Source organism: Diplotaxodon limnothrissa, linkage group LG13 (genome assembly GCF_057381915.1).
Source record: "Diplotaxodon limnothrissa isolate DT_005_m linkage group LG13, D_limnothrissa_male_GT1.1, whole genome shotgun sequence".
Taxonomy (NCBI): Eukaryota; Metazoa; Chordata; class Actinopteri; order Cichliformes; family Cichlidae; genus Diplotaxodon; species Diplotaxodon limnothrissa.
In genome coordinates, this window is record NC_140608.1 from 30325310 (window position 1) to 30350241 (window position 24932).

Genomic DNA, 24932 nt, shown 5'->3' on the forward strand with positions numbered 1-24932 from the left:
CGAGTTCCCCATTCAAATGCATGTAACAGTGAGAAACGCACTGTCTTGGCGAAAGAAAGCGTTTTTGTACAACTTCATATAAATAGCTGTAACTTTTGATAGAAGACTCAGACAAACATGTTTATGGCCTTATATTATAGAACTCAAGCTCTCCGTGCTGGGCAAACAGGTTTTGCAGCTGTTTGAGCTAAGATTTCCAAGTTATTCACATAATGAAAACCTATACTTTGTTTCGGTCGAGTTCCCCATTCAAATGCATGTAACAGTGAGAAACGCACTGTCTTGGCGAAAGAAAGCGTTTTTGTACAACTTCATATAAATAGCTGTAACTTTTGATAGAAGACTCAGACAAACATGTTTATGGCTTTATCTTATAGAACTCAAGGTCTACGTGCTGGGCAAACAGGTTTTGCAGCTGTTTGAGCTAAGATTTCCAAGTTATTCACATAATGAAAACCTATACTTTGTTTCGGTCGAGTTCCCCATTCAAATGCATGTAACAGTGAGAAACGCACTGTCTTGGCGAAAGAATGCTATTTTGTACAACTTCATAGAAATAGCTGTAACTTTTGATAGAAGACTCGGATACACATGTTTATGGCTTTATCTTATAGAACTCAAGGTTTCCGTGCTGGGAAAACAGGTTTTGCAGCTGTTTGAGCTAAGATTTCCAAGTTATTCACATAATGAAAACCTATACTTTGTTTCGGTCGAGTTCCCCATTCAAATGCATGTAACAGTGAGAAACGCACTGTCTTGGCGAAAGAAAGCGTTTTTGTACAACTTCATATAAATAGCTGTAACTTTTGATAGAAGACTCAGACAAACATGTTTATGGCCTTATATTATAGAACTCAAGCTCTCCGTGCTGGGCAAACAGGTTTTGCAGCTGTTTGAGCTAAGATTTCCAAGTTATTCACATAATGAAAACCTATACTTTGTTTCGGTCGAGTTCCCCATTCAAATGCATGTAACAGTGAGAAACGCACTGTCTTGGCGAAAGAAAGCGTTTTTGTACAACTTCATATAAATAGCTGTAACTTTTGATAGAAGACTCAGACAAACATGTTTATTGCTTTATCTTATAGAACTCAAGGTCTACGTGCTGGGCAAACAGGTTTTGCAGCTGTTTGAGCTAAGATTTCCAAGTTATTCACATAATGAAAACCTATACTTTGTTTCGGTCGAGTTCCCCATTCAAATGCATGTAACAGTGAGAAACGCACTGTCTTGGCGAAAGAAAGCGTTTTTGTACAACTTCATAGAAATAGCTGTAACTTTTGATAGAAGACTCGGATACACATGTTTATGGCTTTATCTTATAGAACTCAAGGTCTCCGTGCTGGGCAAACAGGTTTTGCAGCTGTTTGAGCTAAGATTTCCAAGTTATTCACATAATGAAAACTTATACTTTGTTTCGGTCGAGTTCCCCATTCAAATGCATGTAACAGTGAGAAACGCACTGTCTTGGCGAAAGAAAGCGTTTTTGTACAACTTCATAGAAATAGCTGTAACTTTTGATAGAAGACTCGGATACACATGTTTATGGCTTTATCTTATAGAACTCAAGGTCTCCGTGCTGGGCAAACAGGTTTTGCAGCTGTTTGAGCTAAGATTTCCAAGTTATTCACATAATGAAAACCTATACTTTGTTTCGGTCGAGTTCCCCATTCAAATGCATGTAACAGTGAGAAACGCACTGTCTTGGCGAAAGAAAGCGTTTTTGTACAACTTCATAGAAATAGCTGTAACTTTTGATAGAAGACTCAGACAAACATGTTTATGGCTTTATCTTATAGAACTCAAGGTCTACGTGCTGGGCAAACAGGTTTTGCAGCTGTTTGAGCTAAGATTTCCAAGTTATTCACATAATGAAAACCTATACTTTGTTTCGGTCGAGTTCCCCATTCAAATGCATGTAACAGTGAGAAACGCACTGTCTTGGCGAAAGAAAGCGTTTTTGTACAACTTCATAGAAATAGCTGTAACTTTTGATAGAAGACTCAGACAAACATGTTTATGGCTTTATCTTATAGAACTCAAGGTCTACGTGCTGGGAAAACAGGTTTTGCAACTGTTTGAGCTAAGATTTCCAAGTTATTCACATAATGAAAACTTATACTTTGTTTCGGTCGAGTTCCCCATTCAAATGCATGTAACAGTGAGAAACGCACTGTCTTGGCGAAAGAAAGCGTTTTTGTACAACTTCATAGAAATAGCTGTAACTTTTGATAGAAGACTCGGATACACATGTTTATGGCTTTATCTTATAGAACTCAAGGTTTCCGTGCTGGGAAAACAGGTTTTGCAGCTGTTTGAGCTAAGATTTCCAAGTTATTCACATAATGAAAACCTATACTTTGTTTCGGTCGAGTTCCCCATTCAAATGCATGTAACAGTGAGAAACGCACTGTCTTGGCGAAAGAAAGCGTTTTTGTACAACTTCATAGAAATAGCTGTAACTTTTGATAGAAGACTCAGACAAACATGTTTATGGCTTTATCTTATAGAACTCAAGGTCTACGTGCTGGGAAAACAGGTTTTGCAACTGTTTGAGCTAAGATTTCCAAGTTATTCACATAATGAAAACTTATACTTTGTTTCGGTCGAGTTCCCCATTCAAATGCATGTAACAGTGAGAAACGCACTGTCTTGGCGAAAGAAAGCTATTTTGTACAACTTCATAGAAATAGCTGTAACTTTTGATAGAAGACTCGGATACACATGTTTATGGCTTTATCTTATAGAACTCAAGGTCTCCGTGCTGGGCAAACAGGTTTTGCAGCTGTTTGAGCTAAGATTTCCAAGTTATTCACATAATGAAAACTTATACTTTGTTTCGGTCGAGTTCCCCATTCAAATGCATGTAACAGTGAGAAACGCACTGTCTTGGCGAAAGAAAGCGTTTTTGTACAACTTCATAGAAATAGCTGTAACTTTTGATAGAAGACTCAGACAAACATGTTTATGGCTTTATCTTATAGAACTCAAGGTTTCCGTGCTGGGAAAACAGGTTTTGCAGCTGTTTGAGCTAAGATTTCCAAGTTATTCACATAATGAAAACTTATACTTTGTTTCAGTCGAGTTCCCCATTCAAATGCATGTAACAGTGAGAAACGCACTGTCTTGGCGAAAGAAAGCGTTTTTGTACAACTTCATAGAAATAGCTGTAACTTTTGATAGAAGACTCGGATACACATGTTTATGGCTTTATCTTATAGAACTCAAGGTCTTCGTGCTGGGCAAACAGGTTTTGCAGCTGTTTGAGCTAAGATTTCCAAGTTATTCACATAATGAAAACTTATACTTTGTTTCGGTCGAGTTCCCCATTCAAATGCATGTAACAGTGAGAAACGCACTGTCTTGGCGAAAGAAAGCGTTTTTGTACAACTTCATATAAATAGCTGTAACTTTTGATAGAAGACTCAGACAAACATGTTTATGGCCTTATATTATAGAACTCAAGCTCTCCGTGCTGGGCAAACAGGTTTTGCAGCTGTTTGAGCTAAGATTTCCAAGTTATTCACATAATGAAAACCTATACTTTGTTTCGGTCGAGTTCCCCATTCAAATGCATGTAACAGTGAGAAACGCACTGTCTTGGCGAAAGAAAGCGTTTTTGTACAACTTCATATAAATAGCTGTAACTTTTGATAGAAGACTCAGACAAACATGTTTATGGCTTTATCTTATAGAACTCAAGGTCTACGTGCTGGGCAAACAGGTTTTGCAGCTGTTTGAGCTAAGATTTCCAAGTTATTCACATAATGAAAACCTATACTTTGTTTCGGTCGAGTTCCCCATTCAAATGCATGTAACAGTGAGAAACGCACTGTCTTGGCGAAAGAATGCTATTTTGTACAACTTCATAGAAATAGCTGTAACTTTTGATAGAAGACTCGGATACACATGTTTATGGCTTTATCTTATAGAACTCAAGGTTTCCGTGCTGGGAAAACAGGTTTTGCAGCTGTTTGAGCTAAGATTTCCAAGTTATTCACATAATGAAAACCTATACTTTGTTTCGGTCGAGTTCCCCATTCAAATGCATGTAACAGTGAGAAACGCACTGTCTTGGCGAAAGAAAGCGTTTTTGTACAACTTCATATAAATAGCTGTAACTTTTGATAGAAGACTCAGACAAACATGTTTATGGCCTTATATTATAGAACTCAAGCTCTCCGTGCTGGGCAAACAGGTTTTGCAGCTGTTTGAGCTAAGATTTCCAAGTTATTCACATAATGAAAACCTATACTTTGTTTCGGTCGAGTTCCCCATTCAAATGCATGTAACAGTGAGAAACGCACTGTCTTGGCGAAAGAAAGCGTTTTTGTACAACTTCATATAAATAGCTGTAACTTTTGATAGAAGACTCAGACAAACATGTTTATGGCTTTATCTTATAGAACTCAAGGTCTACGTGCTGGGCAAACAGGTTTTGCAGCTGTTTGAGCTAAGATTTCCAAGTTATTCACATAATGAAAACCTATACTTTGTTTCGGTCGAGTTCCCCATTCAAATGCATGTAACAGTGAGAAACGCACTGTCTTGGCGAAAGAATGCTATTTTGTACAACTTCATAGAAATAGCTGTAACTTTTGATAGAAGACTCGGATACACATGTTTATGGCTTTATCTTATAGAACTCAAGGTTTCCGTGCTGGGAAAACAGGTTTTGCAGCTGTTTGAGCTAAGATTTCCAAGTTATTCACATAATGAAAACCTATACTTTGTTTCGGTCGAGTTCCCCATTCAAATGCATGTAACAGTGAGAAACGCACTGTCTTGGCGAAAGAAAGCGTTTTTGTACAACTTCATAGAAATAGCTGTAACTTTTGATAGAAGACTCAGACAAACATGTTTATGGCTTTATCTTATAGAACTCAAGGTTTCCGTGCTGGGAAAACAGGTTTTGCAGCTGTTTGAGCTAAGATTTCCAAGTTATTCACATAATGAAAACTTATACTTTGTTTCAGTCGAGTTCCCCATTCAAATGCATGTAACAGTGAGAAACGCACTGTCTTGGCGAAAGAAAGCGTTTTTGTACAACTTCATAGAAATAGCTGTAACTTTTGATAGAAGACTCGGATACACATGTTTATGGCTTTATCTTATAGAACTCAAGGTCTTCGTGCTGGGCAAACAGGTTTTGCAGCTGTTTGAGCTAAGATTTCCAAGTTATTCACATAATGAAAACTTATACTTTGTTTCGGTCGAGTTCCCCATTCAAATGCATGTAACAGTGAGAAACGCACTGTCTTGGCGAAAGAAAGCGTTTTTGTACAACTTCATATAAATAGCTGTAACTTTTGATAGAAGACTCAGACAAACATGTTTATGGCCTTATATTATAGAACTCAAGCTCTCCGTGCTGGGCAAACAGGTTTTGCAGCTGTTTGAGCTAAGATTTCCAAGTTATTCACATAATGAAAACCTATACTTTGTTTCGGTCGAGTTCCCCATTCAAATGCATGTAACAGTGAGAAACGCACTGTCTTGGCGAAAGAAAGCGTTTTTGTACAACTTCATATAAATAGCTGTAACTTTTGATAGAAGACTCAGACAAACATGTTTATGGCTTTATCTTATAGAACTCAAGGTCTACGTGCTGGGCAAACAGGTTTTGCAGCTGTTTGAGCTAAGATTTCCAAGTTATTCACATAATGAAAACCTATACTTTGTTTCGGTCGAGTTCCCCATTCAAATGCATGTAACAGTGAGAAACGCACTGTCTTGGCGAAAGAATGCTATTTTGTACAACTTCATAGAAATAGCTGTAACTTTTGATAGAAGACTCGGATACACATGTTTATGGCTTTATCTTATAGAACTCAAGGTTTCCGTGCTGGGAAAACAGGTTTTGCAGCTGTTTGAGCTAAGATTTCCAAGTTATTCACATAATGAAAACCTATACTTTGTTTCGGTCGAGTTCCCCATTCAAATGCATGTAACAGTGAGAAACGCACTGTCTTGGCGAAAGAAAGCGTTTTTGTACAACTTCATAGAAATAGCTGTAACTTTTGATAGAAGACTCAGACAAACATGTTTATGGCTTTATCTTATAGAACTCAAGGTCTCCATGCTGGGAAAACAGGTTTTGCAGCTGTTTGAGCTAAGATTTCCAAGTTATTCACATAATGAAAACCTATACTTTGTTTCGGTCGAGTTCCCCATTCAAATGCATGTAACAGTGAGAAACGCACTGTCTTGGCGAAAGAAAGCGTTTTTGTACAACTTCATATAAATAGCTGTAACTTTTGATAGAAGACTTGGATACACATGTTTATGGCTTTATCTTATAGAACTCAAGGTCTCCGTGCTGGGCAAACAGGTTTTGCAGCTGTTTGAGCTAAGATTTCCAAGTTATTCACATAATGAAAACTTATACTTTGTTTCAGTCGAGTTCCCCATTCAAATGCATGTAACAGTGAGAAACGCACTGTCTTGGCGAAAGAAAGCGTTTTTGTACAACTTCATAGAAATAGCTGTAACTTTTGATAGAAGACTCAGACAAACATGTTTATGGCTTTATCTTATAGAACTCAAGGTCTCCGTGCTGGGCAAACAGGTTTTGCAGCTGTTTGAGCTAAGATTTCCAAGTTATTCACATAATGAAAACTTATACTTTGTTTCAGTCGAGTTCCCCATTCAAATGCATGTAACAGTGAGAAACGCACTGTCTTGGCGAAAGAAAGCGTTTTTGTACAACTTCATAGAAATAGCTGTAACTTTTGATAGAAGACTCGGATACACATGTTTATGGCTTTATCTTATAGAACTCAAGGTCTACGTGCTGGGAAAACAGGTTTTGCAGCTGTTTGAGCTAAGATTTCCAAGTTATTCACATAATGAAAACCTATACTTTGTTTCGGTCGAGTTCCCCATTCAAATGCATGTAACAGTGAGAAACGCACTGTCTTGGCGAAAGAAAGCTATTTTGTACAACTTCATAGAAATAGCTGTAACTTTTGATAGAAGACTCGGATACACATGTTTATGGCTTTATCTTATAGAACTCAAGGTTTCCGTGCTGGGAAAACAGGTTTTGCAGCTGTTTGAACTAAGATTTCCAAGTTATTCACATAATGAAAACCTATACTTTGTTTCGGTCGAGTTCCCCATTCAAATGCATGTAACAGTGAGAAACGCACTGTCTTGGCGAAAGAAAGCGTTTTTGTACAACTTCATAGAAATAGCTGTAACTTTTGATAGAAGACTCGGATACACATGTTTATGGCTTTATCTTATAGAACTCAAGGTCTCCGTGCTGGGCAAACAGGTTTTGCAGCTGTTTGAGCTAAGATTTCCAAGTTATTCACATAATGAAAACCTATACTTTGTTTCGGTCGAGTTCCCCATTCAAATGCATGTAACAGTGAGAAACGCACTGTCTTGGCGAAAGAAAGCGTTTTTGTACAACTTCATAGAAATAGCTGTAACTTTTGATAGAAGACTCAGACAAACATGTTTATGGCTTTATCTTATAGAACTCAAGGTCTACGTGCTGGGAAAACAGGTTTTGCAGCTGTTTGAGCTAAGATTTCCAAGTTATTCACATAATGAAAACCTATACTTTGTTTCGGTCGAGTTCCCCATTCAAATGCATGTAACAGTGAGAAACGCACTGTCTTGGCGAAAGAAAGCGTTTTTGTACAACTTCATATAAATAGCTGTAACTTTTGATAGAAGACTCAGACAAACATGTTTATGGCTTTATCTTATAGAACTCAAGGTCTACGTGCTGGGCAAACAGGTTTTGCAGCTGTTTGAGCTAAGATTTCCAAGTTATTCACATAATGAAAACTTATACTTTGTTTCGGTCGAGTTCCCCATTCAAATGCATGTAACAGTGAGAAACGCACTGTCTTGGCGAAAGAAAGCGTTTTTGTACAACTTCATAGAAATAGCTGTAACTTTTGATAGAAGACTCGGATACACATGTTTATGGCTTTATCTTATAGAACTCAAGGTCTCCGTGCTGGGCAAACAGGTTTTGCAGCTGTTTGAGCTAAGATTTCCAAGTTATTCACATAATGAAAACTTATACTTTGTTTCAGTCGAGTTCCCCATTCAAATGCATGTAACAGTGAGAAACGCACTGTCTTGGCGAAAGAAAGCGTTTTTGTACAACTTCATATAAATAGCTGTAACTTTTGATAGAAGACTCGGATACACATGTTTATGGCTTTATCTTATAGAACTCAAGGTCTCCGTGCTGGGCAAACAGGTTTTGCAGCTGTTTGAGCTAAGATTTCCAAGTTATTCACATAATGAAAACCTATACTTTGTTTCGGTCGAGTTCCCCATTCAAATGCATGTAACAGTGAGAAACGCACTGTCTTGGCGAAAGAAAGCGTTTTTGTACAACTTCATAGAAATAGCTGTAACTTTTGATAGAAGACTCAGACAAACATGTTTATGGCTTTATCTTATAGAACTCAAGGTCTCCATGCTGGGAAAACAGGTTTTGCAGCTGTTTGAGCTAAGATTTCCAAGTTATTCACATAATGAAAACCTATACTTTGTTTCGGTCGAGTTCCCCATTCAAATGCATGTAACAGTGAGAAACGCACTGTCTTGGCGAAAGAAAGCGTTTTTGTACAACTTCATATAAATAGCTGTAACTTTTGATAGAAGACTTGGATACACATGTTTATGGCTTTATCTTATAGAACTCAAGGTCTCCGTGCTGGGCAAACAGGTTTTGCAGCTGTTTGAGCTAAGATTTCCAAGTTATTCACATAATGAAAACTTATACTTTGTTTCAGTCGAGTTCCCCATTCAAATGCATGTAACAGTGAGAAACGCACTGTCTTGGCGAAAGAAAGCGTTTTTGTACAACTTCATAGAAATAGCTGTAACTTTTGATAGAAGACTCAGACAAACATGTTTATGGCTTTATCTTATAGAACTCAAGGTCTCCGTGCTGGGCAAACAGGTTTTGCAGCTGTTTGAGCTAAGATTTCCAAGTTATTCACATAATGAAAACTTATACTTTGTTTCAGTCGAGTTCCCCATTCAAATGCATGTAACAGTGAGAAACGCACTGTCTTGGCGAAAGAAAGCGTTTTTGTACAACTTCATAGAAATAGCTGTAACTTTTGATAGAAGACTCGGATACACATGTTTATGGCTTTATCTTATAGAACTCAAGGTCTACGTGCTGGGAAAACAGGTTTTGCAGCTGTTTGAGCTAAGATTTCCAAGTTATTCACATAATGAAAACCTATACTTTGTTTCGGTCGAGTTCCCCATTCAAATGCATGTAACAGTGAGAAACGCACTGTCTTGGCGAAAGAAAGCTATTTTGTACAACTTCATAGAAATAGCTGTAACTTTTGATAGAAGACTCGGATACACATGTTTATGGCTTTATCTTATAGAACTCAAGGTTTCCGTGCTGGGAAAACAGGTTTTGCAGCTGTTTGAGCTAAGATTTCCAAGTTATTCACATAATGAAAACCTATACTTTGTTTCGGTCGAGTTCCCCATTCAAATGCATGTAACAGTGAGAAACGCACTGTCTTGGCGAAAGAAAGCGTTTTTGTACAACTTCATAGAAATAGCTGTAACTTTTGATAGAAGACTCAGACAAACATGTTTATGGCTTTATCTTATAGAACTCAAGGTCTACGTGCTGGGAAAACAGGTTTTGCAGCTGTTTGAGCTAAGATTTCCAAGTTATTCACATAATGAAAACCTATACTTTGTTTCGGTCGAGTTCCCCATTCAAATGCATGTAACAGTGAGAAACGCACTGTCTTGGCGAAAGAAAGCGTTTTTGTACAACTTCATATAAATAGCTGTAACTTTTGATAGAAGACTCAGACAAACATGTTTATGGCTTTATCTTATAGAACTCAAGGTCTACGTGCTGGGCAAACAGGTTTTGCAGCTGTTTGAGCTAAGATTTCCAAGTTATTCACATAATGAAAACTTATACTTTGTTTCGGTCGAGTTCCCCATTCAAATGCATGTAACAGTGAGAAACGCACTGTCTTGGCGAAAGAAAGCGTTTTTGTACAACTTCATAGAAATAGCTGTAACTTTTGATAGAAGACTCGGATACACATGTTTATGGCTTTATCTTATAGAACTCAAGGTCTCCGTGCTGGGCAAACAGGTTTTGCAGCTGTTTGAGCTAAGATTTCCAAGTTATTCACATAATGAAAACTTATACTTTGTTTCAGTCGAGTTCCCCATTCAAATGCATGTAACAGTGAGAAACGCACTGTCTTGGCGAAAGAAAGCGTTTTTGTACAACTTCATAGAAATAGCTGTAACTTTTGATAGAAGACTCGGATACACATGTTTATGGCTTTATCTTATAGAACTCAAGGTTTCCGTGCTGGGAAAACAGGTTTTGCAGCTGTTTGAGCTAAGATTTCCAAGTTATTCACATAATGAAAACTTATACTTTGTTTCAGTCGAGTTCCCCATTCAAATGCATGTAACAGTGAGAAACGCACTGTCTTGGCGAAAGAAAGCGTTTTTGTACAACTTCATAGAAATAGCTGTAACTTTTGATAGAAGACTCGGATACACATGTTTATGGCTTTATCTTATAGAACTCAAGGTCTTCGTGCTGGGCAAACAGGTTTTGCAGCTGTTTGAGCTAAGATTTCCAAGTTATTCACATAATGAAAACTTATACTTTGTTTCGGTCGAGTTCCCCATTCAAATGCATGTAACAGTGAGAAACGCACTGTCTTGGCGAAAGAAAGCGTTTTTGTACAACTTCATATAAATAGCTGTAACTTTTGATAGAAGACTCAGCCAAACATGTTTATGGCCTTATATTATAGAACTCAAGCTCTCCGTGCTGGGCAAACAGGTTTTGCAGCTGTTTGAGCTAAGATTTCCAAGTTATTCACATAATGAAAACCTATACTTTGTTTCGGTCGAGTTCCCCATTCAAATGCATGTAACAGTGAGAAACGCACTGTCTTGGCGAAAGAAAGCTATTTTGTACAACTTCATAGAAATAGCTGTAACTTTTGATAGAAGACTCGGATACACATGTTTATGGCTTTATCTTATAGAACTCAAGGTTTCCGTGCTGGGAAAACAGGTTTTGCAGCTGTTTGAGCTAAGATTTCCAAGTTATTCACATAATGAAAACCTATACTTTGTTTCGGTCGAGTTCCCCATTCAAATGCATGTAACAGTGAGAAACGCACTGTCTTGGCGAAAGAAAGCGTTTTTGTACAACTTCATAGAAATAGCTGTAACTTTTGATAGAAGACTCAGACAAACATGTTTATGGCTTTATCTTATAAAACTCAAGGTCTCCATGCTGGGAAAACAGGTTTTGCAGCTGTTTGAGCTAAGATTTCCAAGTTATTCACATAATGAAAACCTATACTTTGTTTCGGTCGAGTTCCCCATTCAAATGCATGTAACAGTGAGAAACGCACTGTCTTGGCGAAAGAAAGCGTTTTTGTACAACTTCATAGAAATAGCTGTAACTTTTGATAGAAGACTCGGATACACATGTTTATGGCTTTATCTTATAGAACTCAAGGTCTTCGTGCTGGGCAAACAGGTTTTGCAGCTGTTTGAGCTAAGATTTCCAAGTTATTCACATAATGAAAACTTATACTTTGTTTCGGTCGAGTTCCCCATTCAAATGCATGTAACAGTGAGAAACGCACTGTCTTGGCGAAAGAAAGCGTTTTTGTACAACTTCATATAAATAGCTGTAACTTTTGATAGAAGACTCAGACAAACATGTTTATGGCCTTATATTATAGAACTCAAGCTCTCCGTGCTGGGCAAACAGGTTTTGCAGCTGTTTGAGCTAAGATTTCCAAGTTATTCACATAATGAAAACCTATACTTTGTTTCGGTCGAGTTCCCCATTCAAATGCATGTAACAGTGAGAAACGCACTGTCTTGGCGAAAGAAAGCGTTTTTGTACAACTTCATATAAATAGCTGTAACTTTTGATAGAAGACTCAGACAAACATGTTTATGGCTTTATCTTATAGAACTCAAGGTCTACGTGCTGGGCAAACAGGTTTTGCAGCTGTTTGAGCTAAGATTTCCAAGTTATTCACATAATGAAAACCTATACTTTGTTTCGGTCGAGTTCCCCATTCAAATGCATGTAACAGTGAGAAACGCACTGTCTTGGCGAAAGAATGCTATTTTGTACAACTTCATAGAAATAGCTGTAACTTTTGATAGAAGACTCGGATACACATGTTTATGGCTTTATCTTATAGAACTCAAGGTTTCCGTGCTGGGAAAACAGGTTTTGCAGCTGTTTGAGCTAAGATTTCCAAGTTATTCACATAATGAAAACCTATACTTTGTTTCGGTCGAGTTCCCCATTCAAATGCATGTAACAGTGAGAAACGCACTGTCTTGGCGAAAGAAAGCGTTTTTGTACAACTTCATAGAAATAGCTGTAACTTTTGATAGAAGACTCGGATACACATGTTTATGGCTTTATCTTATAGAACTCAAGGTTTCCGTGCTGGGAAAACAGGTTTTGCAGCTGTTTGAGCTAAGATTTCCAAGTTATTCACATAATGAAAACCTATACTTTGTTTCGGTCGAGTTCCCCATTCAAATGCATGTAACAGTGAGAAACGCACTGTCTTGGCGAAAGAAAGCGTTTTTGTACAACTTCATAGAAATAGCTGTAACTTTTGATAGAAGACTCAGACAAACATGTTTATGGCTTTATCTTATAGAACTCAAGGTTTCCGTGCTGGGAAAACAGGTTTTGCAGCTGTTTGAGCTAAGATTTCCAAGTTATTCACATAATGAAAACTTATACTTTGTTTCAGTCGAGTTCCCCATTCAAATGCATGTAACAGTGAGAAACGCACTGTCTTGGCGAAAGAAAGCGTTTTTGTACAACTTCATAGAAATAGCTGTAACTTTTGATAGAAGACTCGGATACACATGTTTATGGCTTTATCTTATAGAACTCAAGGTCTTCGTGCTGGGCAAACAGGTTTTGCAGCTGTTTGAGCTAAGATTTCCAAGTTATTCACATAATGAAAACTTATACTTTGTTTCGGTCGAGTTCCCCATTCAAATGCATGTAACAGTGAGAAACGCACTGTCTTGGCGAAAGAAAGCGTTTTTGTACAACTTCATATAAATAGCTGTAACTTTTGATAGAAGACTCAGACAAACATGTTTATGGCCTTATATTATAGAACTCAAGCTCTCCGTGCTGGGCAAACAGGTTTTGCAGCTGTTTGAGCTAAGATTTCCAAGTTATTCACATAATGAAAACCTATACTTTGTTTCGGTCGAGTTCCCCATTCAAATGCATGTAACAGTGAGAAACGCACTGTCTTGGCGAAAGAAAGCGTTTTTGTACAACTTCATATAAATAGCTGTAACTTTTGATAGAAGACTCAGACAAACATGTTTATGGCTTTATCTTATAGAACTCAAGGTCTACGTGCTGGGCAAACAGGTTTTGCAGCTGTTTGAGCTAAGATTTCCAAGTTATTCACATAATGAAAACCTATACTTTGTTTCGGTCGAGTTCCCCATTCAAATGCATGTAACAGTGAGAAACGCACTGTCTTGGCGAAAGAATGCTATTTTGTACAACTTCATAGAAATAGCTGTAACTTTTGATAGAAGACTCGGATACACATGTTTATGGCTTTATCTTATAGAACTCAAGGTTTCCGTGCTGGGAAAACAGGTTTTGCAGCTGTTTGAGCTAAGATTTCCAAGTTATTCACATAATGAAAACCTATACTTTGTTTCGGTCGAGTTCCCCATTCAAATGCATGTAACAGTGAGAAACGCACTGTCTTGGCGAAAGAAAGCGTTTTTGTACAACTTCATAGAAATAGCTGTAACTTTTGATAGAAGACTCAGACAAACATGTTTATGGCTTTATCTTATAGAACTCAAGGTCTCCATGCTGGGAAAACAGGTTTTGCAGCTGTTTGAGCTAAGATTTCCAAGTTATTCACATAATGAAAACCTATACTTTGTTTCGGTCGAGTTCCCCATTCAAATGCATGTAACAGTGAGAAACGCACTGTCTTGGCGAAAGAAAGCGTTTTTGTACAACTTCATATAAATAGCTGTAACTTTTGATAGAAGACTTGGATACACATGTTTATGGCTTTATCTTATAGAACTCAAGGTCTCCGTGCTGGGCAAACAGGTTTTGCAGCTGTTTGAGCTAAGATTTCCAAGTTATTCACATAATGAAAACTTATACTTTGTTTCAGTCGAGTTCCCCATTCAAATGCATGTAACAGTGAGAAACGCACTGTCTTGGCGAAAGAAAGCGTTTTTGTACAACTTCATAGAAATAGCTGTAACTTTTGATAGAAGACTCAGACAAACATGTTTATGGCTTTATCTTATAGAACTCAAGGTCTCCGTGCTGGGCAAACAGGTTTTGCAGCTGTTTGAGCTAAGATTTCCAAGTTATTCACATAATGAAAACTTATACTTTGTTTCAGTCGAGTTCCCCATTCAAATGCATGTAACAGTGAGAAACGCACTGTCTTGGCGAAAGAAAGCGTTTTTGTACAACTTCATAGAAATAGCTGTAACTTTTGATAGAAGACTCGGATACACATGTTTATGGCTTTATCTTATAGAACTCAAGGTCTACGTGCTGGGAAAACAGGTTTTGCAGCTGTTTGAGCTAAGATTTCCAAGTTATTCACATAATGAAAACCTATACTTTGTTTCGGTCGAGTTCCCCATTCAAATGCATGTAACAGTGAGAAACGCACTGTCTTGGCGAAAGAAAGCTATTTTGTACAACTTCATAGAAATAGCTGTAACTTTTGATAGAAGACTCGGATACACATGTTTATGGCTTTATCTTATAGAACTCAAGGTTTCCGTGCTGGGAAAACAGGTTTTGCAGCTGTTTGAACTAAGATTTCCAAGTTATTCACATAATGAAAACCTATACTTTGTTTCGGTCGAGTTCCCCATTCAAATGCATGTAACAGTGAGAAACGCACTGTCTTGGCGAAAGAAAGCGTTTTTGTACAACTTCATAGAAATAGCTGTAACTTTTGATAGAAGACTCGGATACACATGTTTATGGCTTTATCTTATAGAACTCAAGGTCTCCGTGCTGGGCAAACAGGTTTTGCAGCTGTTTGAGCTAAGATTTCCAAGTTATTCACATAATGAAAACCTATACTTTGTTTCGGTCGAGTTCCCCATTCAAATGCATGTAACAGTGAGAAACGCACTGTCTTGGCGAAAGAAAGCGTTTTTGTACAACTTCATAGAAATAGCTGTAACTTTTGATAGAAGACTCAGACAAACATGTTTATGGCTTTATCTTATAGAACTCAAGGTCTACGTGCTGGGAAAACAGGTTTTGCAGCTGTTTGAGCTAAGATTTCCAAGTTATTCACATAATGAAAACCTATACTTTGTTTCGGTCGAGTTCCCCATTCAAATGCATGTAACAGTGAGAAACGCACTGTCTTGGCGAAAGAAAGCGTTTTTGTACAACTTCATATAAATAGCTGTAACTTTTGATAGAAGACTCAGACAAACATGTTTATGGCTTTATCTTATAGAACTCAAGGTCTACGTGCTGGGCAAACAGGTTTTGCAGCTGTTTGAGCTAAGATTTCCAAGTTATTCACATAATGAAAACTTATACTTTGTTTCGGTCGAGTTCCCCATTCAAATGCATGTAACAGTGAGAAACGCACTGTCTTGGCGAAAGAAAGCGTTTTTGTACAACTTCATAGAAATAGCTGTAACTTTTGATAGAAGACTCGGATACACATGTTTATGGCTTTATCTTATAGAACTCAAGGTCTCCGTGCTGGGCAAACAGGTTTTGCAGCTGTTTGAGCTAAGATTTCCAAGTTATTCACATAATGAAAACTTATACTTTGTTTCAGTCGAGTTCCCCATTCAAATGCATGTAACAGTGAGAAACGCACTGTCTTGGCGAAAGAAAGCGTTTTTGTACAACTTCATATAAATAGCTGTAACTTTTGATAGAAGACTCGGATACACATGTTTATGGCTTTATCTTATAGAACTCAAGGTCTCCGTGCTGGGCAAACAGGTTTTGCAGCTGTTTGAGCTAAGATTTCCAAGTTATTCACATAATGAAAACCTATACTTTGTTTCGGTCGAGTTCCCCATTCAAATGCATGTAACAGTGAGAAACGCACTGTCTTGGCGAAAGAAAGCGTTTTTGTACAACTTCATAGAAATAGCTGTAACTTTTGATAGAAGACTCAGACAAACATGTTTATGGCTTTATCTTATAGAACTCAAGGTCTCCATGCTGGGAAAACAGGTTTTGCAGCTGTTTGAGCTAAGATTTCCAAGTTATTCACATAATGAAAACCTATACTTTGTTTCGGTCGAGTTCCCCATTCAAATGCATGTAACAGTGAGAAACGCACTGTCTTGGCGAAAGAAAGCGTTTTTGTACAACTTCATATAAATAGCTGTAACTTTTGATAGAAGACTTGGATACACATGTTTATGGCTTTATCTTATAGAACTCAAGGTCTCCGTGCTGGGCAAACAGGTTTTGCAGCTGTTTGAGCTAAGATTTCCAAGTTATTCACATAATGAAAACTTATACTTTGTTTCAGTCGAGTTCCCCATTCAAATGCATGTAACAGTGAGAAACGCACTGTCTTGGCGAAAGAAAGCGTTTTTGTACAACTTCATAGAAATAGCTGTAACTTTTGATAGAAGACTCAGACAAACATGTTTATGGCTTTATCTTATAGAACTCAAGGTCTCCGTGCTGGGCAAACAGGTTTTGCAGCTGTTTGAGCTAAGATTTCCAAGTTATTCACATAATGAAAACTTATACTTTGTTTCAGTCGAGTTCCCCATTCAAATGCATGTAACAGTGAGAAACGCACTGTCTTGGCGAAAGAAAGCGTTTTTGTACAACTTCATAGAAATAGCTGTAACTTTTGATAGAAGACTCGGATACACATGTTTATGGCTTTATCTTATAGAACTCAAGGTCTACGTGCTGGGAAAACAGGTTTTGCAGCTGTTTGAGCTAAGATTTCCAAGTTATTCACATAATGAAAACCTATACTTTGTTTCGGTCGAGTTCCCCATTCAAATGCATGTAACAGTGAGAAACGCACTGTCTTGGCGAAAGAAAGCTATTTTGTACAACTTCATAGAAATAGCTGTAACTTTTGATAGAAGACTCGGATACACATGTTTATGGCTTTATCTTATAGAACTCAAGGTTTCCGTGCTGGGAAAACAGGTTTTGCAGCTGTTTGAGCTAAGATTTCCAAGTTATTCACATAATGAAAACCTATACTTTGTTTCGGTCGAGTTCCCCATTCAAATGCATGTAACAGTGAGAAACGCACTGTCTTGGCGAAAGAAAGCGTTTTTGTACAACTTCATAGAAATAGCTGTAACTTTTGATAGAAGACTCAGACAAACATGTTTATGGCTTTATCTTATAGAACTCAAGGTCTACGTGCTGGGAAAACAGGTTTTGCAGCTGTTTGAGCTAAGATTTCCAAGTTATTCACATAATGAAAACCTATACTTTGTTTCGGTCGAGTTCCCCATTCAAATGCATGTAACAGTGAGAAACGCACTGTCTTGGCGAAAGAAAGCGTTTTTGTACAACTTCATATAAATAGCTGTAACTTTTGATAGAAGACTCAGACAAACATGTTTATGGCTTTATCTTATAGAACTCAAGGTCTACGTGCTGGGCAAACAGGTTTTGCAGCTGTTTGAGCTAAGATTTCCAAGTTATTCACATAATGAAAACTTATACTTTGTTTCGGTCGAGTTCCCCATTCAAATGCATGTAACAGTGAGAAACGCACTGTCTTGGCGAAAGAAAGCGTTTTTGTACAACTTCATAGAAATAGCTGTAACTTTTGATAGAAGACTCGGATACACATGTTTATGGCTTTATCTTATAGAACTCAAGGTCTCCGTGCTGGGCAAACAGGTTTTGCAGCTGTTTGAGCTAAGATTTCCAAGTTATTCACATAATGAAAACTTATACTTTGTTTCAGTCGAGTTCCCCATTCAAATGCATGTAACAGTGAGAAACGCACTGTCTTGGCGAAAGAAAGCGTTTTTGTACAACTTCATAGAAATAGCTGTAACTTTTGATAGAAGACTCGGATACACATGTTTATGGCTTTATCTTATAGAACTCAAGGTTTCCGTGCTGGGAAAACAGGTTTTGCAGCTGTTTGAGCTAAGATTTCCAAGTTATTCACATAATGAAAACTTATACTTTGTTTCAGTCGAGTTCCCCATTCAAATGCATGTAACAGTGAGAAACGCACTGTCTTGGCGAAAGAAAGCGTTTTTGTACAACTTCATAGAAATAGCTGTAACTTTTGATAGAAGACTCGGATACACATGTTTATGGCTTTATCTTATAGAACTCAAGGTCTTCGTGCTGGGCAAACAGGTTTTGCAGCTGTTTGAGCTAAGATTTCCAAGTTATTCACATAATGAAAACTTATACTTTGTTTCGGTCGAGTTCCCCATTCAAATGCATGTAACAGTGAGAAACGCACTGTCTTGGCGAAAGAAAGCGTTTTTGTACAACTTCATATAAATAGCTGTAACTTTTGATAGAAGACTCAGCCAAACATGTTTATGGCCTTATATTATAGAACTCAAGCTCTCCGTGCTGGGCAAACAGGTTTTGCAGCTGTTTGAGCTAAGATTTCCAAGTTATTCACATAATGAAAACCTATACTTTGTTTCGGTCGAGTTCCCCATTCAAATGCATGTAACAGTGAGAAACGCACTGTCTTGGCGAAAGAAAGCTATTTTGTACAACTTCATAGAAATAGCTGTAACTTTTGATAGAAGACTCGGATACACATGTTTATGGCTTTATCTTATAGAACTCAAGGTTTCCGTGCTGGGAAAACAGGTTTTGCAGCTGTTTGAGCTAAGATTTCCAAGTTATTCACATAATGAAAACCTATACTTTGTTTCGGTCGAGTTCCCCATTCAAATGCATGTAACAGTGAGAAACGCACTGTCTTGGCGAAAGAAAGCGTTTTTGTACAACTTCATAGAAATAGCTGTAACTTTTGATAGAAGACTCAGACAAACATGTTTATGGCTTTATCTTATAAAACTCAAGGTCTCCATGCTGGGAAAACAGGTTTTGCAGCTGTTTGAGCTAAGATTTCCAAGTTATTCACATAATGAAAACCTATACTTTGTTTCGGTCGAGTTCCCCATTCAAATGCATGTAACAGTGAGAAACGCACTGTCTTGGCGAAAGAAAGCGTTTTTGTACAACTTCATAGAAATAGCTGTAACTTTTGATAGAAGACTCGGATACACATGTTTATGGCTTTATCTTATAGAACTCAAGGTCTCCGTGCTGGGCAAACAGGTTTTGCAGCTGTTTGAACTAAGATTTCCAAGTTATTCACATAATGAAAACCTATACTTTGTTTCGGTCGAGTTCCCCATTCAAATGCATGTAACAGTGAGAAACGCACTGTCTTGGCGAAAGAAAGCGTTTTTGTACAACTTCATAGAAATAGCTGTAACTTTTGATAGAAGACTCAGACAAACATGTTTATGGCTTTATCTTATAGAACTCAAGGTTTCCGTGCTGGGCAAACAGGTTTTGCAGCTGTTTGAGCTAAGATTTCCAAGTTATTCACATAATGAAAACCTATACTTTGTTTCGGTCGAGTTCCCCATTCAAATGCATGTAACAGTGAGAAACGCACTGTCTTGGCGAAAGAAAGCGTTTTTGTACAACTTCATAGAAATAGCTGTAACTTTTGATAGAAGACTCAGACAAACATGTTTATGGCTTTATCTTATAGAACTCAAGGTCTACGTGCTGGGAAAACAGGTTTTGCAGCTGTTTGAGCTAAGATTTCCAAGTTATTCACATAATGAAAACTTATACTTTGTTTCGGTCGAGTTCCCCATTCAAATGCATGTAACAGTGAGAAACGCACTGTCTTGGCGAAAGAAAGCGTTTTTGTACAACTTCATAGAAATAGCTGTAACTTTTGATAGAAGACTCAGACAAACATGTTTATGGCTTTATCTTACAGAACTCAAGGTCTCCGTGCTGGGAAAACAGGTTTTGCAGCTGTTTGAGCTAAGATTTCCAAGTTATTCACATAATGAAAACTTATACTTTGTTTCGGTCGAGTTCCCCATTCAAATGCATGTAACAGTGAGAAACGCACTGTCTTGGCGAAAGAAAGCGTTTTTGTACAACTTCATAGAAATAGCTGTAACTTTTGATAGAAGACTCGGATACACATGTTTATGGCTTTATCTTATAGAACTCAAGGTCTACGTGCTGGGAAAACAGGTTTTGCAGCTGTTTGAGCTAAGATTTCCAAGTTATTCACATAATGAAAACTTATACTTTGTTTCGGTCGAGTTCCCCATTCAAATGCATGTAACAGTGAGAAACGCACTGTCTTGGCGAAAGAAAGCTATTTTGTACAACTTCATAGAAATAGCTGTAACTTTTGATAGAAGACTCGGATACACATGTTTATGGCTTTATCTTATAGAACTCAAGGTCTCCGTGCTGGGCAAACAGGTTTTGCAGCTGTTTGAGCTAAGATTTCCAAGTTATTCACATAATGAAAACTTATACTTTGTTTCGGTCGAGTTCCCCATTCAAATGCATGTAACAGTGAGAAACGCACTGTCTTGGCGAAAGAAAGCGTTTTTGTACAACTTCATAGAAATAGCTGTAACTTTTGATAGAAGACTCAGACAAACATGTTTATGGCTTTATCTTATAGAACTCAAGGTTTCCGTGCTGGGAAAACAGGTTTTGCAGCTGTTTGAGCTAAGATTTCCAAGTTATTCACATAATGAAAACTTATACTTTGTTTCAGTCGAGTTCCCCATTCAAATGCATGTAACAGTGAGAAACGCACTGTCTTGGCGAAAGAAAGCGTTTTTGTACAACTTCATAGAAATAGCTGTAACTTTTGATAGAAGACTCGGATACACATGTTTATGGCTTTATCTTATAGAACTCAAGGTCTTCGTGCTGGGCAAACAGGTTTTGCAGCTGTTTGAGCTAAGATTTCCAAGTTATTCACATAATGAAAACTTATACTTTGTTTCGGTCGAGTTCCCCATTCAAATGCATGTAACAGTGAGAAACGCACTGTCTTGGCGAAAGAAAGCGTTTTTGTACAACTTCATATAAATAGCTGTAACTTTTGATAGAAGACTCAGCCAAACATGTTTATGGCCTTATATTATAGAACTCAAGCTTTCCGTGCTGGGCAAACAGGTTTTGCAGCTGTTTGAGCTAAGATTTCCAAGTTATTCACATAATGAAAACCTATACTTTGTTTCGGTCGAGTTCCCCATTCAAATGCATGTAACAGTGAGAAACGCACTGTCTTGGCGAAAGAAAGCGTTTTTGTACAACTTCATATAAATAGCTGTAACTTTTGATAGAAGACTCAGACAAACATGTTTATGGCTTTATCTTATAGAACTCAAGGTCTACGTGCTGGGCAAACAGGTTTTGCAGCTGTTTGAGCTAAGATTTCCAAGTTATTCACATAATGAAAACCTATACTTTGTTTCGGTCGAGTTCCCCATTCAAATGCATGTAACAGTGAGAAACGCACTGTCTTGGCGAAAGAAAGCTATTTTGTACAACTTCATAGAAATAGCTGTAACTTTTGATAGAAGACTCGGATACACATGTTTATGGCTTTATCTTATAGAACTCAAGGTTTCCGTGCTGGGAAAACAGGTTTTGCAGCTGTTTGAGCTAAGATTTCCAAGTTATTCACATAATGAAAACCTATACTTTGTTTCGGTCGAGTTCCCCATTCAAATGCATGTAACAGTGAGAAACGCACTGTCTTGGCGAAAGAAAGCGTTTTTGTACAACTTCATAGAAATAGCTGTAACTTTTGATAGAAGACTCAGATAAACATGTTTATGGCTTTATCTTATAGAACTCAAGGTCTCCATGCTGGGAAAACAGGTTTTGCAGCTGTTTGAGCTAAGATTTCCAAGTTATTCACATAATGAAAACTTATACTTTGTTTCGGTCGAGTTCCCCATTCAAATGCATGTAACAGTGAGAAACGCACTGTCTTGGCGAAAGAAAGCGTTTTTGTACAACTTCATAGAAATAGCTGTAACTTTTGATAGAAGACTCAGACAAACATGTTTATGGCTTTATCTTATAGAACTCAAGGTTTCCGTGCTGGGCAAACAGGTTTTGCAGCTGTTTGAGCTAAGATTTCCAAGTTATTCACATAATGAAAACTTATACTTTGTTTCGGTCGAGTTCCCCATTCAAATGCATGTAACAGTGAGAAACGCACTGTCTTGGCGAAAGAAAGCGTTTTTGTACAACTTCATATAAATAGCTGTAACTTTTGATAGAAGACTCGGATACACATGTTTATGGCTTTATCTTATAGAACTCAAGGTCTTCGTGCTGGGCAAACAGGTTTTGCAGCTGTTTGAGCTAAGATTTCCAAGTTATTCACATAATGAAAACTTATACTTTGTTTCGGTCGAGTTCCCCATTCAAATGCATGTAACAGTGAGAAACGCACTGTCTTGGCGAAAGAAAGCGTTTTTGTACAACTTCATATAAATAGCTGTAACTTTTGATAGAAGACTCAGCCAAACATGTTTATGGCCTTATGTTATAGAACTCAAGCTTTCCGTGCTGGGCAAACAGGTTTTGCAGCTGTTTGAGCTAAGATTTCCAAGTTATTCACATAATGAAAACCTATACTTTGTTTCGGTCGAGTTCCCCATTCAAATGCATGTAACAGTGAGAAACGCACTGTCTTGGCGAAAGAAAGCGTTTTTGTACAACTTCATATAAATAGCTGTAACTTTTGATAGAAGACTCAGACAAACATGTTTATGGCTTTATCTTATAGAACTCAAGGTCTACGTGCTGGGCAAACAGGTTTTGCAGCTGTTTGAGCTAAGATTTCCAAGTTATTCACATAATGAAAACCTATACTTTGTTTCGGTCGAGTTCCCCATTCAAATGCATGTAACAGTGAGAAACGCACTGTCTTGGCGAAAGAAAGCTATTTTGTACAACTTCATAGAAATAGCTGTAACTTTTGATAGAAGACTCGGATACACATGTTTATGGCTTTATCTTATAGAACTCAAGGTTTCCGTGCTGGGAAAACAGGTTTTGCAGCTGTTTGAGCTAAGATTTCCAAGTTATTCACATAATGAAAACCTATACTTTGTTTCGGTCGAGTTCCCCATTCAAATGCATGTAACAGTGAGAAACGCACTGTCTTGGCGAAAGAAAGCGTTTTTGTACAACTTCATAGAAATAGCTGTAACTTTTGATAGAAGACTCAGACAAACATGTTTATGGCTTTATCTTATAGAACTCAAGGTCTCCATGCTGGGAAAACAGGTTTTGCAGCTGTTTGAGCTAAGATTTCCAAGTTATTCACATAATGAAAACCTATACTTTGTTTCGGTCGAGTTCCCCATTCAAATGCATGTAACAGTGAGAAACGCACTGTCTTGGCGAAAGAAAGCGTTTTTGTACAACTTCATAGAAATAGCTGTAACTTTTGATAGAAGACTCAGACAAACATGTTTATGGCTTTATCTTATAGAACTCAAGGTTTCCGTGCTGGGAAAACAGGTTTTGCAGCTGTTTGAGCTAAGATTTCCAAGTTATTCACATAATGAAAACCTATACTTTGTTTCGGTCGAGTTCCCCATTCAAATGCATGTAACAGTGAGAAACGCACTGTCTTGGCGAAAGAAAGCGTTTTTGTACAACTTCATAGAAATAGCTGTAACTTTTGATAGAAGACTCAGACAAACATGTTTATGGCTTTATCTTATAGAACTCAAGGTCTACGTGCTGGGAAAACACGTTTTGCAGCTGTTTGAGCTAAGATTTCCAAGTTATTCACATAATGAAAACCTATACTTTGTTTCGGTCGAGTTCCCCATTCAAATGCATGTAACAGTGAGAAACGCACTGTCTTGGCGAAAGAAAGCTATTTTGTACAACTTCATAGAAATAGCTGTAACTTTTGATAGAAGACTCGGATACACATGTTTATGGCTTTATCTTATAGAACTCAAGGTCTCCGTGCTGGGCAAACAGGTTTTGCAGCTGTTTGAGCTAAGATTTCCAAGTTATTCACATAATGAAAACTTATACTTTGTTTCGGTCGAGTTCCCCATTCAAATGCATGTAACAGTGAGAAACGCACTGTCTTGGCGAAAGAAAGCGTTTTTGTACAACTTCATAGAAATAGCTGTAACTTTTGATAGAAGACTCGGATACACATGTTTATGGCTTTATCTTATAGAACTCAAGGTCTCCGTGCTGGGCAAACAGGTTTTGCAGCTGTTTGAGCTAAGATTTCCAAGTTATTCACATAATGAAAACCTATACTTTGTTTCGGTCGAGTTCCCCATTCAAATGCATGTAACAGTGAGAAACGCACTGTCTTGGCGAAAGAAAGCGTTTTTGTACAACTTCATAGAAATAGCTGTAACTTTTGATAGAAGACTCAGACAAACATGTTTATGGCTTTATCTTATAGAACTCAAGGTTTCCGTGCTGGGAAAACAGGTTTTGCAGCTGTTTGAGCTAAGATTTCCAAGTTATTCACATAATGACAACCTATACTTTGTTTCGGTCGAGTTCCCCATTCAAATGCATGTAACAGTGAGAAACGCACTGTCTTGGCGAAAGAAAGCGTTTTTGTACAACTTCATAGAAATAGCTGTAACTTTTGATAGAAGACTCAGACAAACATGTTTATGGCTTTATCTTATAGAACTCAAGGTCTACGTGCTGGGAAAACAGGTTTTGCAGCTGTTTGAGCTAAGATTTCCAAGTTATTCACATAATGAAAACTTATACTTTGTTTCGGTCGAGTTCCCCATTCAAATGCATGTAACAGTGAGAAACGCACTGTCTT